The sequence below is a fragment of the Salvelinus namaycush genome, chromosome 42 (assembly GCF_016432855.1).
Source record: "Salvelinus namaycush isolate Seneca chromosome 42, SaNama_1.0, whole genome shotgun sequence".
Taxonomy (NCBI): Eukaryota; Metazoa; Chordata; class Actinopteri; order Salmoniformes; family Salmonidae; genus Salvelinus; species Salvelinus namaycush.
Genome location: NC_052348.1, coordinates 6,877,611 through 6,892,784, shown reverse-complemented (window position 1 = coordinate 6,892,784; position 15,174 = coordinate 6,877,611). Strand labels below are relative to the sequence as shown.

Here is a 15,174-nt window from a genome sequence, read left to right as displayed (position 1 = left end):
CCGGGTGGCGCAGTGCTAGCTGCGCCACCAGAGTCTCTGGGTTCACGCCCAGGCTCTGTCGCAGCCGGCCGCAACCGGGAGGTCCGTGGGGCGACGCACAATTGGCATAGCGTTGTCCGGGTTAGGGAGGGTTTGGCCGGTAGGGATATCCTTGTCTCAGTATGTAAAATGTAATAAAATGTATGCACTCTACTGTAAGTCGCTCTGGATAAGAGCGTCTGCTAAATGACTAAAATGTAAATGTAAATGTACAGATCTAGGATCAACTTCCCCTCCCCCAATAATAATCTTAACCATTAGCGGGAAAAATGCAAAACCCAAGATCAGCATATAGGGACAATTTCACCCTATTCTGTGAATTCAGTGTCATAAAACATTCAGAATGTGGCAGCAGATAGAAATGTAATCAATAGAGCTGACACAATCAATCCCTATTCTACACGACATGCAATCATATCAATCAGACTTGTTCTACACAATGCATTTCTAACTGAGCATTATGTAGCATTACACTCTCCTGACTGCCCATGCTCTTGGTCTTAACAGTAATGTGATATTGTTTTGCAGCCGTCTTGTGGTGATATGGGGGAGATCCTAGCTTGCCCTGTGAACTTGGCTCCTGTGTGTGGCACTGATGGCAACACCTACCCCAACGAGTGTGCACTCTGTGTCCAGAGAACAGTGAGTACTGTACAGACCTGGGTTAAAGGATTGTTTGAAATCATTTCAGATACTTAAACTGAGCTAGTCTAGTTCCAAAACCCTGCCCATCAGGCATTCCAGACAAGTTGAAACACACAAAAAGTATTTGAATGATGTCCCTGGTACACAGCTGCTCCTTTCTTACAGCCCTGTCCAACATTGTCACTATAAGGCTGAGAGAGTCAGTTTACAGAAACAACACTCAACACCTCCAGGTAAACACTGAAGTACAAGGAACTGAATTCAATCAAACCAGTATTTCAGGAAAGTCCACATTCTGTAGGCTCCTACAATGTAACGTTGTGCCCACTAAAGTGCTTCTGGAACCACGTTTCCATCCACAGTTTATGTGAGTAAAGTCAAACCATATAAAAAAAAAAATCATGACAGCTGTGATGGAAACAGGTAGTTTAGGTCAAATTTTATAAATGCAGACAGATAGGCCTAATTTGTTGGACATGGTGGGATCTTTTTGTGTCGGTATAATGAATTATGCGAGAAATGGTGGTGGAAACGTCTTTAAGCGTAAATATTGACATAATAACCATAATATCAAAGTAAACTTGAAGTCACGCAATGATATGGTGTGTGGTACTCCCACTACAACTCTGGAAAGTATGCAGATTTTTAGGCTACAGATTAAATAAATTATGATGAACATCACAGGATGGTGAAAGTGCAAGATGACCTTGATGCTCCTTTCCAATAACTATCGAGGGTCTTATTTTGGTGACATGATGATCAATGCTTGACTGCTGTTTGACAAATAAAATTATTCTTGCTCTTATCCATAATAATCTCATCATATAGACTAGCCTACCCATACAGCTGTCACGCCCTGACCATAGAGAGCCTTTTATTCTCTATGTTGGTTAGGTCGGGGTGTGACTAGGGTGGGTTATCTAGGTGATTATATATCTATGTTGGCCTGGTATGGTTCCCAATCAGCTGTTTATCGTTGTCTCTGATTGTGGATCATATTTAGGCAGCCATTTCCCCATTGTGCTTTGTTGGATCTTGTCTATGTATAGTTGCCTGCGAGAACTACATGAGCGTAACGTTTCGTGCTTTACTGTTTTCTTTGAGTTTCACTACCTAATAAAGAGGATGGAACCATACCACACTGCATCTTGGTCCACTCATTATAATGATCGTGACAACAGCCTACCCGCACTATATCTGCAAGCTGTTGTCTAGGCACATTTGCTATTTAATGCAATAGTTTTTGTGACAAAACTATCGGTAGAGTTGAAAATGCGATGTAAACACATTGAACTTTAGATTTTTATTCAGGACAAGAAAACTTAAACGAAAAGGTGCATTTTGTGTGCACTACATCATCACGTACTGAATTTGATCTGAAACAAGTCTGTTTGGTGGAAACACACCACTGGTGGGAAAACGTGCTTATTTTCTTTATGCAGATTTTAGAATATTTATTACCTGTCGCCAATTGGCTGGAAACCTAGATAATGACACACAGATACTACAGATGTAGGATCTTAATTTGAGCTAGTTTGCAACAGCAGGAAAAAAATTCCTGCAGCAACAGCAAATGTGAATTATTATGTGGATTATACTGAATGGACATTTTTGAAGGGGTTGGCACATTTTTGAAATTACAAACTTTAGAAGCCTTTTTAAAACTCAAAGTTTGCATTTCCTGGAAAATTCTCAGCAACAAAATATTGATCAAATTAAGATCCTAAATCTGTCCCCCCCCCCATTCCTTTCTCTACAGGGAGACCAGAATGGGCCTCTTGGTCATGAAGGAGGAGAGCTGCTAGGGGGGTCTGACATCATCAAACAAATGACATCATCATGACCAGATATTAAATTAATTGGCAAATGTATTTATTTTGAAATGTTGAACATTTTCTAATTGTTTGTTGGAGTTTCCCATGGCTCACACAGTAGCCACACTATAATAGCCCATTAACAACAACAAAAATCTAAATTAAAGTTCTGATTTTCACAGAGAAATTAACTTAAAGGAGGAAAGGCAACACATTCGATCAACAACAATATCAAAAAGCATCTCTGAAACCTTGACATTCCATAGCCCTTGCTTGATGTACACTAGTGTAGAGCAAAAATACAGTATTTGTAAACCAAAAGTAAAGCTGCCTTCAAATGCTCCTTGAAAAGGTGAAAGATCAGAGCTGAAACGTCACAACTCGTAAACTTGGGTATCAAAATCATCTCAGACTTTCCCATTTGTAATTGGAACTTGGAGAGGGGTTATTTCAGAGTTGGAACCTTGTATTTCTGAATTACGGCGAAAGCAGTTGAAGACAGCACTACACAAAGCTCTGCCAATTGGGCAGCTTGAGAGGGACAAACGTGCCAATTGGTAGGTGGACATCATGACACCTCCTCAAAGATTCATACTAAGTCAGTCAGTAGATGTTACGTTTCTACAGTGTTGCATTATAACTGCTGCAGCCTCTGCAATAGGTTATTGGTTAATGCAATAGATAGATTGTGCGCTGCCCTCTTTACTCAGCACCTCTCGTACTGTATGCACAGGTGACAACAGACATTTACATACACTTTTGACACAGGCCTCCCCTTGACGTCACTTACTTGACTAATTTCTTTCAGCTCCTAGTGGAGCAAAGGGCCTCAACGGTGCATCTCCTGTTCTGTTCTGGGCAGTTTTCTTGACCTCATTCCAGGTGGTTCCTGCCTTCATCACAGGGCCGGATTTACGAACGGGCACGCAGGGCATGTGCCCCGGGGACCCCAACCCCCAGGGGGCCCACTGGAGGTTGGCGGCCCCCCAGACACCATATTAATATGTCATAAGCCATGGACAAATATGTAGAATTGCCGGAAAATAGCTTTAAATCTGAAACATTTTCTCTCAGCATCATAGCAAAACGTTAAATCTGAAACATTTTCTCTCAGTATCATGGCAAAATGTGTAGAATAGCATGATCAAACTGCACATTCAAATCAAATCAAAGTTTATTTGTCACGTGCGCCGAATACAACAGGTGTTGTACCTTACAGTGAAATGCTTACTTACAGGCTCTAACCAATAGTGCAAAATAGGTATTAGGTGAACAATAGGTAAGTAAAGAAATAAAAACAACAGTAAAAAGACAGTGAAAAACAGTAGCGAGGCTATAAAAGTAGTGAGGCTACATACAGACACCGATTAGTCAGGTCTGTTCAGAGAACAGTCTATGACTGGGGTGGCTGGGGTCTTTGACAATTTTTAGGGCCTTTCTCTGACACCGACTGGTGTAGAGGTCCTGGATGGCAGGCATCTTAGCCCCAGTGATGTACTGGGCCGTACGCACTACCCTCTGTAGTGCCTTGCGGTCGGAGGCCGAGCAATTGCCGTACCAGGCAGTGATGCAGCCAGTCAGGATGCTCTCGATGTTGCAGCTATAGAACCTTTTGAGGATCTCAGGACCCATGCCAAATCTTTTCAGTATCCTGAGGGGGAATAGGTTTTGTCGTGCCCTCTTCACGACTGTCTTGGTGTGTTTGGACCATGATAGTTTGTTGGTGATGTGGACACCGAGGAACTTGAAGCTCTCAACCTGCTCCACTACAGCCCCGTCGATGAGAATGGGGCGTACTCGGTCCTCCTTTTCCTGTAGTCCACAATCATCTCCTGTTCTCTGTGTGAATAGTGTTTAATTTCAGGAAATTCGCTGTTTTGCCCCGGGGCCCAAAATCCGGCCCTGCTAGTTAATCTCTTCCTCATTCATCCTTTGTCCATGTCTTCTTTATCTTTGGGTGGCATCCCCACATCTACTGTAATCTTTGTGAACAGGTCATGCTTTTCAAATGCGACAACTTCGTACTCGAGAGAGTTGAGGCCATCGGTATCCATCGTCTTTAACATATGAGCTATTCTCTTGAACCTGCAGGGCAAAATAATCGACTGTCATCAACATTTGGAGTATAGTTGGGGGACAGGTGGTAGTTCAAAACTTGAGGGAGAACTTAGTGAATGCGGTTGTTCTAAAGCTTTACCTCTGAGGATTGTCGTTGTTATTTTTGTCTCTTTCGTGATGGATCATCCGGCATTTTCCGACTACGCCGTCCAGACGAGAGATGGACATTCCTCTGTTATTCACCCTATGGAAATAAGACCAGTGAAAGGAATTTGATGAAATTAATTTTAAAGGGGGGGGGGGGATCACCCTTTTTTTTTACAAAACGCATCCTCTCCAGCACCACCGCAATGTCAACATAATGAGACAGCGGCAGGTTTCTATGTTTTGTAGTTGAAAAGATAAGTGTTAGGTGAAAGATGTGTTTCCGATGACATCATCCGGAGATACTGATGACATCATCCAGTGTGCATCATGTGATTTTATGAGCAGGCAAAAGTTAGTAAGATCAAGAGTTACGATGTGGTACATGTTTATGAGGTTAAACATTTTCTGACCTGTTGAAAATGTAATCATCTTCACCACCCCAGCTCCAGTAGCTGCTCGGAAAGCCGTTGATTTTCACGATGCAGCTCTTTACTCATCGATGGGACACCGCCAAAGTACTGATTATAGGGTAAACTATGGATGAGACGAAGACAATCAAAAAATCTATATGCTCAATCAGATATACAGATATGCTAGATATACTAGCAGCTGTGATAGCCAAGTGGTTGAGTCGTTGGACTTGATGCGCTCTCCCTTGGTGGTCCACTGCAGCTCAGTGAGTAGATCATGGAGCTTGCAATGTCAGAATAGTGGGTTGGATTCCCGGGGCCAACAAAATCTATGCATGCATGACAAAGTCACTTTGGATAAAAGTGTTTGCTAAATGTCCAATATTATGATATATTATAGTTTCCTGTTCTGTCGTGCTGTGCCTCCGAAGGTATGACTTGAAGAAGTGTTAGGGATGTATTCAATCCGTAGCGCTAAAGTTCTGCGTTGTAGCCAGAATTACATTTAAAAGCAATGTTCCTGTGTTAGTGGAGACTGCATTCACGGTAAACGCTGCATATGTCGGCTCAATCAGAAAATACCTTTACATTTAAATCGCGCAATCTCTAATGCTTCAGCGATACAGATTGAATCGAGCCCTAAGAGTCCTTTTCCCCTGGGTAATACAGTAGGTATGAGGAAACATTAACAACCACTCGGGCATTTACCATAATCAAAGCAATGAGTCAGAATTGAATCATTTAAAGTGATAGTTCACTCCAAAATAAAGGTTAGCAGTTGAGGTCTACATCGTACTGTGGCACTGCAATAGGACATCACACGTACTTGAAGTCATACATACAGACAGGTGTCTGGGCTGGCTGAAGCATTTGTAGGGGTTGCGGTCATCCATGGGGATGATGTCCACGTCACTGAACACAAAGCAGTCGTAGTCATACTCTTTCAGGGCCCTTTCAGCTTGGCCCTGTTGAACATGTTCTCTCCATCCTAATAAAGGTAAAAGGCATCCTCAAGATGAAGATTAAACATCTTACTGTAAACCAATCAAATGTATTTATAAAGCCCTTTTTAATTCAGTAGATGTCACAAAGTGCTATACAGAAACTCAAACAGCAAGCAATGCAGATGTAGAAGCACGGTGGCTAGGAAAAGTTCTCTAAAATAGCAGGAACCTAGAGAGGAACCAGGCTCTACGTCATTTAAGGGCCATATTTCTGGAAACACATTAGGCCTAATTCTGGTCTTAATAGCATGCTGAATGGATTATCTTCATTGTAATAGCTATTTAGTGCAGGACTAGGCTTAATCTGTTTCCTGGAAACAGGCCCTAAGTGTTTCATTCAAGTGTTTAAATGTAAGTGTTAAATTTAAGTTTTACATTTCCAAATGTGTGTTGTACTGTGCTTGATTGATAACATAGACACCATAGTCCAGCTGTTGGCGCTGTAAGACAGGATGGAGGTAGTGGAGCCAGAACTTGAGGTGCTCTTCACGATGGCGGAAGGGGATGTTGAGAGCAACCTTCTGGAGGGCGACGCAGTCATGTGGTTTGTAGCGACCTCCTTCCTGCAGACCTGGGTTCTCCTTCCTCACTGTGTCCAAGCTGACAGGCGTAGAGAACTCAACCCTTAGAGGCCCAACTGCAGGCCAGGAGAAAAGTGACGTTAAATTAACTTAATCTATTCATGTGGCAACTTGATGCCTTTAGACATTGTATCAGTACTATTGGTATTGATAGAGAATTGTATTTATTGTTTTCCATGTTACCATGTACCAAGAAGTGGAGAGTGACCTGGGCATTTCGTGAATTCCTCGGTCACAAGGGGGGTCTAGTTGTTTTTGGTCTCTGTAGTTCCTGAAAAATAAAATGATAAATTGGTTCAGGTGCTGGACAAAAGAAAATATGAATAAAATAATGACTTGCAAAAGTATTATTTGGACCCCTGGGATTTCTTCAAATGTTATTGTGTTACAAAGTGAGATTAAAATGGATTTAATTGACATTTGTTGTCAAATGTACACAAAATACTCTGTAATGTCAAAGCAGAATTATTATGAATTTGCTGAACATAAATGTAATAATGTTTGTGTATGGTTCATGATTGTTGGAGAATGTAGTTCTTATCGACTTACACAAATCCACAAGGAGTCAGAAGATACTTTATTTATTTACGCAAGTCAGCCATATTAGGTGTAGCTGTGGGAAGGATTCACGCCATGTTGCTAAAAGGAAAGCTCTGCTGTTGGGACAGCTTTATGTAGACCCTAACAGTTCATGGGCACTCTGTCACCGTTATAGTGCAATTAATGTATAGTTTAGTGTTGTGTTGTGTAGTGGCTTTGCTAGCATGCGTTTTTAAAAAAAGGCTGAGTTTGCCCCACCAACTGGTCAGACTCAGAAGGCGAGCACACCATCCACAGCTTCCGAGCATATTACTCGCCAATGTCCAATCTCTAGATACAAGGTGGACGAAATTAGGGCACAAGTTGCCTTCCAGAGAGACATCAGAGATTGTAACATTCTCTGTTTCACGGAAACATGGCTCACTTGGGATACGTTGTCAGAGTCGGTACAGCCACCCGGTTTCTTCACGCATCGTGCCGACAGAAACAAACATCTCTCTGTAAGAAGAAGGGCGGGGGTGTATGCCTTATGATTAACGATTCATGGTGTAATCACAACAACATACAAGAACTCAAGTCCTTTTGTTCACCTGATCTAGAATTCCTTACAATCAAATCCCGACCGCATTATCTTCCAAGAGAATTCTCTTCGATTATAGTCACAGCGGTGTATATCCCCCCCAAGCAGATACCTCGTCGGCCCTGAAAGAACTTCACTGGAATCTATGTAAACTGGAAACCATACATCCTGAGGCTGCATTTATTGTAGCTGGGGATTTTAACAAAGCTAACCTAAGATCAATACATATCAGCATATTGAATGCGTGACATGAGCTGGCAGAATTCTGGATCATTGCTACTCGAACTTCTGCGATGCATACAAAGCCCTCCCGCGCCCTGCCTTTGGCAAATCTGACCATGAATCCATTTTGATGCTCCCAGCCTATAGACAGAAACTAAAACAGGAAACACCCGTGCTCAGGTCAATACAAAGCTGGTCTGACCAATCAGATTCCACGCTTCAAGATTGCTTCGATCACGTGGACTGGGATATGTTCCGGATAGCCTCAGACAACAACATTGATGTATACGCTGACTCGGTGAGCGAGTTTATTAGCAAGTGCATCGGAGATGTCGTACCCGCTGTGACTATTAAAACCTTCCTTAACCAGAAACCGTGGATTAATGGCAGCATTCGCGCAAAACTGAAAGCGCAAACCACCGCTTTTAATCATGGCAAGGCGACCGGAAACATGACCGAATACAAACAGTGCAGCTATTCCCTCCGCAAGGCAATCAAACAAGCAAAGCGTCAGTATAGAGACAAAGTAGAGTCGCAATTCAACGGCTAAAACACAAGATGTATGTGGCAGGGTCTACAGTCAATCACGGATTACAAAAAGAAGACCAGCCCCGTCGCGGACATTGACGTCTTGCTTCCAGACAAATTAAACGACTTCTTTGCTCGCTTTGAGGACAATACAATGCCACTGACACGGCCCGCTACCAAAGCCTGTGGGCTCTCCTTCTCCGTGGCCAACGTGAGTAAAACATTTAAACGTGTTAACCCTCGCAAGGCTGCCGGCCCAGACGGCATCCCTAGCCGCGTCCTCAGAGCATGCGCAGACCAGCTGGCTGGTGTGTTTACGGACATATTCAACCAATCCCTATCCCAGTCTGTTGTCCCCACATGCTTCAAGATGGCCACCATTGTTCCTGTTCCAAAGAAAGCTAAGGTAACTGAAATAAATGACTAACGCCCCATTGCATTCACTTCTGTCATCATGACGTGCGTTGAGAGACTAGTCAAGGATCATATCACCTCCACCCTACCTGATACCCTAGACCCACTCCAATTTGCTTACCGCCCCATAGGTCCGCTGACAATGCAATCACATTCACACGGCCCTATCCCATCTGGACAAGAGGAATACCTATGTTAGAATGATGTTCATTGACTACAGCTCAGCATTTAACACCATAGTACCCTCCAAACTCGTCATTAAGCTCGAGACCCTGGGTCTCGACCCCACCCTGTGGAACTGGGTCCTGGACTTTGACGGCCGCCCCCAGGTGGTGAAGGTAGGAAACAACATCTCCCCCACCGCTGAGCCTCAACACTGGAGCCCCACAAGGGTGCGTTCTCAGCCCTCTCCTGTACTCCCTGTTCACCCATGACTGCATGGCCATGCATGCTTCCAACTCAATCATCAAGTTTGCAGACGACACTACAGTGGTAGGCCTCATTACCAACATCGACCAGACGGCCTACAGGGAGGAGGTGAGGGCCCTCGGAGTGTGGTGTCAGGAAAATAACCTCTCACTGGACTACAGGAAACAGCAGAGGGAGCAACCCCCATCCACAGGACAGTAGTGGAGAAGGTGGAAAGTTTTAAGTTCCTCGGCGTACACATCACAGACAAATTGAAATAGTCCACCCACACAGACAGCGTGGTGAAGAAGGCTCAACAGTGCCTCTTCAAACTCAGGAGGCTGAAGAAATTTGGCTTGTCATCTAAAACACTCACAAACTTTTACAGATGCACAATTGAGAGCATCCTGTCGGGTTGTATCACTGCCTGGTACGGCAATTGCACCGCCCTCAACTGCAAGGCTCTCCAGAGGGTAGCGCGGTCTGCACAATGCATCACCAGGGGCAAACTACCTGCCCTCCAGGATACCTACAGCACCCGATGTCACAGGAAGGCCAAAAAGATCATCAAGGAGAACAACCACCCGAGCCACTGCCTGTTCACCACGCTATCATCCGAAGGCGAGGTCAGTACAGGTGCATCAAAACGAGGACAGAGAGACTGAAAAACAGCTTCTATCTCAAGGCCATCGGACTGTTAAACAGCCATCACTAACAGAGAGGCTGCTGCCAACATACAGACTCACATCTCTGATCACTTAAATAAATGGACTTAATAAAGGTATCACTAGTCACTTTAAATAACGCCACTTTAATAATGTTACATATCCTACATTACTCATCTCATATGTATATACTGTACTCTATACCATCTACTGCATCTTGCTTATGCCACACACCATCGCTCATCCATATATTTAAATGTACATATTCTATTCATCCCTTTACATTTGTGTATATTTGTGTGTATAAGGTAGTTGTTGTGAATTTGTTAGATTACTTGTTAGATATTACTGCATAGTCGGAACAAGAAGCACAAGCACTTCGCTACACTCGCATTAACATCTGCTAACCATGTGTATGTGACCAATAAAATTAGATTTTGATTTGAAGATTTACATGCTAAAATCGCCACTGCGTATGTGTACATTTTGAAGTGATAGTCTGATGGCCTGATGGTCATCTATCATCTGAAGCAGAGAATAGCTACAGTGCATTCGGAAAGTATTCAGACCCGTTGACTTCTTCCACACTTTGTTACGTTACAGCCTCATTCTAAAATGGATTAAATTGTCCCCCCCCCCTCATCAATCTACACACAGTACCCCATAATGACAAAGCAAAAACAGGTTTTTAGAAATCTTTGCAAAATGTATTAAAAAAACAACAGAAATAACACATTTGCATCAGTATTCAGACCCTTTACTCAGTACTTTGTTGAAGCATCTTTGGCAGCGATTACAGCCTCGAGTCTTCTTGGGCACAGCTATTTCCAGGTCTCTCCAGAGATGTTTGATCTGGTTCAAATCCGGGCTTTGGCTGGGCAACTCAAGGACATTCAGAGACTTTCCCCGTGGCCACTCCTGCATTGTCTTGGTTGTTTGATGAGGGTCGTTGTCCTGTTGGAAGGTGAACTTTTGCCACAACCTGGGGTCCTGAGCACTCTGGAGTAGGTTTCCATCAAGGATCTATCTGTACTTTGCTCCATTCATCTTTCCCTCAATCCTGACTAGTCTCCCAGTCCCTGTCGCTGAAATACATCCCCATAGCAGGATGCTGCCACCACCATGCTTCACCGTAGGGATGGTGCCAGGTTTCCTCCAGACGTGGCGCTTGGCATTCAGCCCAAAGAGTTCAATCTTGGTTTCATCAGACCAGAGAATCTTGTTTCTCAAGGTCTGAGAGTCCTTTAGGTGCCTTTTGGCAAACTACAAGCGGGCTGTCATGCGTCTTTTACTGAGGAGTGGATTCCGTCTGGCCACTCTACCATAAAGGCCTGATTGGTGGAGTGCTGCAGAGATGGTTGTCCTTCTGGAAGGTTTTCCCATCTCCACATAGGAACTCTGGAGCTTTGTCAGAATTACCATCGGGATCTTGGTCACCTCCCTGACTAAGGTCCTTCTCCCCCGATTTCTCAGTTTGGCCGGGCTGGGAGCTCTAGGAAGAGTCTTGGTGGTTCCAAACTTCTTCCATTTAAGAATGATATAGGCTATGTGTTCTTGGGGACCTTCAATGCTGCAGACGTTTTTTGGTACCCTTCATCAGATGTGGCTCGATACAATCCTGTCTCGGAGCTCTACGGACAATACCTTCGACCTCATGGCTTGTTTTTTTTTTCTCTGACATGCACAGTCAACTGTGGGACCTTATATAGACAGGTGTGTGCATTTCCAAATCATGTCCAATCAATTGAATTTACCACAGGTGGACTCCAATCAAGTCGTAGAAACATGTCAAGAATGATCAATGGAAACAGGATGCACCTGAGCTCAATTTTGACTCTCATGTCTGAATACTTATGTAAATAAGGTATTTCAGTTTTTATTTTTAATACATTTGCAAAAATGTTTTTAAAAAACTTTTCGCTTTGTCATTAGGGGGTATGTAACTGACAATTAACCTGTAAGTCTATGTCGTTGTTTTTTGTTTGAATTGTTTACGTGTTCGCTATGCGGGGGAAATGATAAGACAAGCGGAACTACGTGGCTAATAACTGTTGTAACGGGGATCATTATCGTAGCAACACACCTTTGGAGTGAAGGCAATCCCGCGCTGTTTTAGCTACGTTTTCATGTCTTCGGGTGTAGTTCGTAAAGGTTGAAGTGTGTATGTTAGGATGGTAACGTTATAATAATTAAGGATGAAGCGTGAATTCATGCCAGGAATAATAAGTGTGAAGTTTTGATTTCCTCCCTTCTGTAATAAGCAGCCAATGAGGTATTTTTCCTTTATTCGTGTGTTTAATCTGATAACGTTACTGCTATAGCTCCGGCTAAACTGTTTATGTATGTAAGCACTTCAGAGTTATACCAAGCTTATAAGTCACTCGTACGACAAGAAGGTTGTAAGAGTGTGCTTAACTGTATTTTCATTTACTTTATAGTTCTCACAGAAGGTGATAATTCTGACTAAAACTACAGAATAAAGCCGACAGTTAAAATCAATCAACGGTTGTGCTCGTGGTTACTGGAGGGAGCTACAGGGTATTGTATGTAGATTGATGAGGAATTTTTTTTTTCATACATTTTAGGTATAAGGCTGTAACGTAACAAAATGTGGAAAAATGAAAGTGTGAATACTTTCCGTATGCGCGGTACATCTTGTTCCTGCCCTCTCAAGGGACGCCACATAACACACAGCACCCCTTCTACGGGCATATGGGGAGGGTTCTTAAAATGTAGCATCCAATCAAAATCTTGTCAGCGGACCATTCAAACCGTTTTTACAATACAAAATTCTCCAGACCTCCAAGGGAGGCGTGACAACAAAGTGATTTTGGAGGTATGGTAACGTGAAATGTACACATGGGTAACCTGAGAATCATGATGTTACATCATTCATACCTGTTAGTCATACCAAATTCACTATGTATGTCTTTAATGTACTTCTACTATGTGAGTTAAGAAATATAACGCTATATGAAAGCTATGATCAAATAATTTCATCAACAATAGCCTTTTAGCTTACAATGCCATACACGTGCCATGAAATGACATCATTAAAAACATCGTTAGCTTATTGTCAAATGTCTTCAGTCTTCAGGGACCTGATTTTGAAAAACATAATCATAGTAGTGTCAGAATATCCATATATTTACATATATTTATAAGTTATACAGCACATTACTTACTATTTTCTTTCATTATTTGTTCTTTCCGGAAGTCTGACTGCAAGCGCATAACTCTATAATAGACTCCTGATTTTTTAAATCCATCTTCACTTTGGTTATCCTTCAAACTGGACAGCAAAGCATTCATACTCGATTCAGTAACATTTGAGTACCAGAAATACACTGAGAAATATAAGAGACCTAAAAGCAAAAGCCTGCAGAATAGTTTTTTCACCATCTCACCGGTGTGTGCCTTGAATCACAGGCTACAACACAAAAGTTTACTGGTAACAAGCTTCCCCACCACACTCATTGATACGCTCGACCTGCCAGGCCAGTTTTCTGCCAACATTTGACGTCAGACTACAAAACAACAATTGACCAACCTTATGTCTTTTGTGAGGCACTTTAACGTCACATAAAAACCAACCTGTTAACAAGCCTCTGAACAAACCTGACAGTATCGGTATCTTGCCTTCTTAGTTTCTAGCGGCACCAGCCACCACTGGGCTATGGTTGAGAGAAACTATTATTTTCCTGTATTTGATTTACTGTGGATATTGAATAAACATGATTGTATGTGCCGGAAGACGCAGACAGATGCATTCCCTTTACGGGAAGGGAACAGGTGTTAACCAGAAGTAACATATTTAATTCAGTTATTGTCACGTGTTAGTCTATAATTATCTGTTGTAACTACAGTGCCTTTAGAAAGTATTCACACCCCTTGAATTCTTAAAAAAAAAAATGTGTTACAGCCTGAATTTAAAATGGATTAAATTGAGATTTTGTGTCACTGGCCTACTAACAATACCCCATAATGTCAAAGTGAAATTATGTTATTAGACATTTTTACAAATTAATTAAAAATGAAAAGCTGAAATGCCTTGAGTCAATAAGTATTCAAACCATTTAATAATGGCAAGCCTAAATAAGTTCAGGAGTAAAACTGTGCTTAACAAGTCACATAATACGTTGCATGGACTTACTCTCTGTGTAACAATAGTGTTTAACATGATTTTTAAATTACTTTGTCACGCCTGCTCCCGCTCCTCCTCTCTGGCGCTCGAGGGCTCCAGGCTTCCCTTCATTACGCACACCTGCCACCATCATTACGTGCATCAGTACTCATTGGACTCACCTGGACTCCATTACCTTGTTGATTGCCCCTCCTATATCTGTCTGTTCCTCGGTTAGATTCTTGTGTCAGTATTATTGTCGTTTTGTTTTCCTCTGTCCCAGACACTGTCCGTATTCTGTTCCTCTCCGTGTTTCATTAAATGTTCACTCCCTGTACTTGGTTCTCGTACATGATTCCATATGTGTTATTTCATAGTTTTGATGTCTTCACTATTATTCTACAATGTAGAAAATAGTACAAATAAAGAACCCCTTCAATGAGTAGGTGTGTCCTAACTTTTGACTGGTACTGTATGTTACTTTTTTTAAAGACACTGATTATCTCTTTGAGCATGATGACGTTATTAATTACACATTGGATGGTGTATCAATACACCCAGTCACTACAAAGATACAGGCGTCCTTCCTAACTCAGTTGCCTGAGAGGGAAACTGCTCAGTGGTTTCACCTTGACTCCTATGGTGACATTAAAATAGTTACAAAGTTTAATGGCTGTGATAGGAGAAAAATGAGGATGGATCAACAACATTGGATTTACTCCACAATACTAACCTAAATGACAGAGTATATCGAAAGCACTCAACCGTCAAAGCACTGCTTCCTCAAAATAAAACCTTTTGTTTCTTACTGTTCCTCAAAGCACTGTTGAAAAAAAGCCCATACAATAATTAATTTTACAGTGAAGACGAGTGACGAGCTTGGTAATGATAAACTCACAGGAAAATAACTATCCTTTGGAGGGAGAAAACCTGAATGGAATCGATGCCATGGTTATCTGTTACTGGGCTTTCTGTTGACCATGCTATCGCACGGTA

At 42.3% G+C, this 15,174-nt stretch overlaps 1 long non-coding RNA gene across 4 annotated transcripts; it reads right to left on the bottom strand.

Annotated features, from left to right (window-relative positions):
• Positions 1 to 4,238: 4,238 nt before the first annotated feature.
• LOC120034680 lies at positions 4,239 to 15,160 on the bottom strand. Of its 4 annotated transcripts, none has more exons than XR_005474074.1 (7): positions 15,077 to 15,160; positions 6,889 to 6,969; positions 6,493 to 6,754; positions 5,940 to 6,101; positions 5,114 to 5,237; positions 4,696 to 4,800; positions 4,239 to 4,583 (listed from the first exon to the last, which is right to left on the bottom strand). It is a non-coding gene; the product is annotated as an uncharacterized LOC120034680 (long non-coding RNA). The 4 variants fall into 4 exon arrangements; XR_005474073.1 differs by having other exon boundaries at positions 14,912 to 15,155; XR_005474075.1 differs by lacking the exon at positions 15,077 to 15,160 and adding an exon at positions 14,361 to 14,563.
• Between the last annotated feature and the right edge of the window lie 14 nt (positions 15,161 to 15,174).